The sequence below is a fragment of the Arachis duranensis genome, chromosome 7, assembly GCF_000817695.3.
Source record: "Arachis duranensis cultivar V14167 chromosome 7, aradu.V14167.gnm2.J7QH, whole genome shotgun sequence".
NCBI classification, from domain to species: domain Eukaryota; kingdom Viridiplantae; phylum Streptophyta; class Magnoliopsida; order Fabales; family Fabaceae; genus Arachis; species Arachis duranensis.
This window is the reverse complement of record NC_029778.3, coordinates 77,436,519-77,440,642: the sequence shown is the minus strand read 5'-3', so window position 1 is coordinate 77,440,642 and position 4,124 is coordinate 77,436,519.

Below are 4,124 nucleotides of genomic sequence, written 5' to 3'. Positions count from 1 at the left end.
TATATAGTATATAATATATATAATATATGGTATTACAAAGTTGCTTAATTTGAATTCAAAATTGTTTAAATTAAGATTTAATTCAAAGTAGAATTGTCCAACCTCATAAAATTAGGAATAGAATAGTTCTCTTTACCAATTCATAGCTGATATCATATATGACTATGAAAGTTACATTGCACTCCATGGGAATACTTTGACCCTGTATACACATTGAAGAGATTATGTATCCTTTGTTTACTGATTACTAATTACATACTCAAATAGAATATTTGGTATTAACTAATATAATGCATTTGTATATTTGGTCTGTGCTGGGTTTAGTTTTACCCTTTCTTAGTCTTCAAATTTATTTGCTTAAAACTTTCGCACACACATATATATATATAATTATATACACCTAAGCAGTGCAATATCCTGCAATTAGAATCACTAAATAAAGTAGAAAGCTGAATGTTCTACTTAAGTAAAAATGACTAAGCTAATAAAATAGTTGAGCACAGAAGAGGAAAAAAGAAACTTAAATGAGAGAAACTAAAGGCATGATCATAAATAAATAATTAAATACAATACAAATCCATACAATATATCAGAGTCTCTGCTGCAGAAAAAGAATAGGTTAAATGGTAATGCACTAATGCCTAAACAACTAGGGAGTTCCAAAAAAAAAACATAACAAGAGGTACATTCAGAGTGCTTAGAGTAACACAACCAAAAATGTAGCAAAGGGAGCCATAACTGCTGAATTACTAAGCATAATAGAGGCTGAATCTTCTTCTATGCTCCCATAAGGAGAGGAAGCCACTGGGGAGAAGGCTTCAGGCGAAGGAGACATCGGCGACGGCGAGATAGGCGAGATACCTTGCGGTGCAAGCAAAGAGGGTGGTGGGGATTCTGGAACTGGAACTGGAACCGGATGATGTTGTGGGGACATAACCTCCACAAGAAGCTTCTGTCCTCTGCTACAATGATGAGCGGTTCCACTGATGAAGTAGAAGGCACCAGGGCTATCAAGATTGAGAATGCTCTTGCCATTGTCAAAGGCTGTGATGGGGTTACTTGCGTCACAGTGAAAGTAGTCCCATTTCTCCACACTTAAGACCGAGTCATTCTCGTACTCAAACACTGCAAAAAACAAAGAAAATTAACGTTCAGAAGTTGCATAAGTCTAAGTGCAAATGCCATAGATATAGAGATAGATATATACCGAGAGAATCTCCAACTTGGAACCTGTTTCTTTCAGCCCAATGGGTGTAGAATGAAGTGTCAGTGGGATCAGGAACACGCCAACCAAAGTGATCACCAACTTTGAACTCCCTCGCAGCTGTGGTACACAGCATGATGAAAAGAATCACACATTTAAATAGATGTGACATGCTTTATTAAGAATGGATGTTGAAGAAGCAAAAAGTGGTGATAAACCAATGCAAAGTGCAGGGTGTGTGTATGTATAACCACAAGAACATGATAGTGATTAGAGTGTGTTTAGGTAGTTATACATAGTGGGTAGTTATTAAAGTTGAGACTAAGGTGCGGCCATTATTGGTGGGTATGAGTTAATTTGGTCAAAGAATGGTCAACAATTAAGGTCACATCTTTAGTGGTTTTGGAATATGGCCACTGCTATATAGTTAACGTGACCATGCATCCAAGTTGCCGCATACTCTTTTATTTATTTATTCATTTTAAGAAGAGTACCGGTAGGGAACAACTAGAGTCCTCCTAACTTTCTAATGGATTGAATCTCAAAGTCCGTCTTAATAAAGGTAATAAGTTAATAGATATATATAGATATTTTTTTTGTTGAACATTATGTTGTTTCTTTTTCATATTAAATAGATATTTTTTAATGTATTTTTCGAATTTTTTGTATTATAAATATGGTTATTTTTATTTTTTAAAAAATTATATGGATTTTTTTAATCCTATAAGAAAACATTTCTTTTCTTAAGCATCAAGATGTTTTTCTTATATTAAATCAATATTTTTTATATATTTTTGTAATTGTTCAAAAACAGTCCGTGTTCTATCACTCCTTCTTCCTTGAACAACCGACAAAAACTACCTCGCTTTTGAGCTCGCCAAACGCCTCAACGGAAAAATCGTCAGTGCTGACTCTATTTAGATTTAGACAACTAAACTAGCATTTTTGGCCGACAGGAATCTGGTAAAAAAGATCCCACCGGATTTGTTGGTGAATTGGCTGACGGGAATGTTGCCGGAGAGGACCTGACAATGAGAGAGAGAATTTGTGTGTTATTGTTAGGGGTGTGCAGGTTAATATGAAAGAGATGGAGAAGGTTTTTATAGTTTTTAATTAGGTTTACTTAATCAGTTTCTAATTATTTAAATTTTGAATTTAAAAATTTAAAATTAATTATTAATAATTATAATTAATTGAGTTGTTCAATTCTTAGCTAGTTACACACTTAGTTCCTATACTTTTCCTTTTAAGAAAAGTAACTTTGTTAAGTAGACAATGATTTTTGTATACAATGTGAACAATGAGCTTTAAAATTGGTCTAATAGAGTAAAAACACACTACACTCCCAAATTACTCACTTAAATCTTAGAATTAGGATAATCATCAGCACACATAGTAAATTAAACATCCGATATATCAATTGTTTACATTATTTAGTATTTTCATTGTCTACCTATACTTTTTCAAAAGAAAAAGAAAAAAAAACTAGTTTCATTCCCCGTACGAAAATTTAAAAAGAAAAGTATAGGTAGACAATGAAAATACTAAACAATGTGAATAATAGATATGTCGAATGTTCAATTCAATAAGTATGCAGGTGATTATGTTCATTATTTTTAATTGGATGATTATTTCTTTTGATTCGATTTATTTATGCACAGTTAACAATGGTTGGATGTTCAATTCACTAGATGTGCTTATATTAATGTTAAGATTTAGGAGCTAATTTGGGGTGGAGTATTTTTTTACTTTATTGGGTCAATTTTAGAGTCTATTACTTATATAGTTTACAAAAGTCATTGTCTAATTAGTAAAACCGAAATTTAAATTATAATTCTAAATAAATATTCTTTGGTATGAATATAAATTAATTTAGTTTAAAATAATTAATACTTATATTTATATTCAGCCTCGATTTTGCATCTTTCTTTCTAACTCACTTTCTATACCTCTCAAATCTGTCACTACATCGCTTAGTCTTGCCGCAAAAAAAAATATGTTATATTATTATGTTGGAAGATTTTTTTATATTTTTGTTTGAAATGTTATTTTCATAATGAATATGTTATAAATTGATCTGAATTATATTGAATTGATTATTTTATAATTATTATGTTATGTTTTTTTTGTTAGTTTCTATTCAAAAATTTTATAATCCATAGATACGTGTGGTATTTACGTCCCTAAAGAGAATAATTAAACAAGAACTTGTGACAAAGATAGAAAAGAAACGTGGAAAATTTTTTTAAACAGGAGTGAGGGACGAAAAAGGGACCCACCACTCCTCCAAAATACCCATTACTACCTCTAAATAGTAGTGGAGATCTAATCCGAGCCAATTTGAGAAGAGACACGTGAATTTTATCAGCATTAGATTTTAAAATATTTAATTTAAAGAAAAGGATCAATAGATCATTAACTTTTTGATCCGCAGATATTTAAATTTTTGAGGATTTGAAAATACATTTAAGTTTCTGATCTTTTTAAAACTTGGACATATCGATCCATCATGTTCACTTGGGCCTGTCAGACCCAACAGAAAAATCAAACGTGACTTCCATTGTACTGGCTTAGTTGATACAGATACACACGTGAGAGAATTTTTAAAATTGGACAAATTAAATCCATGGATCGATGTGTCTAGATTTTGAAAAAGTCAGAGACTTAAATGTATTTTTAAATTTTCAGGACTTAAATGTTGGACTAAAAAATCAGAGATCGATTTGTCATTTTCTCTTAAATTTAAGTTGAATTTAGAATCTTAACAATGGGCTTAAATTGATCTTGCTTGTTTGTGGATCTTACTGGGCCTAAATATATCTTGGATTAATATTTTAACTTATTCCTGTAACAAATATTATATTATTAAATATTATAATATTTAGTATATATTAAAGTTAAATATAAATTAAAAAATAAT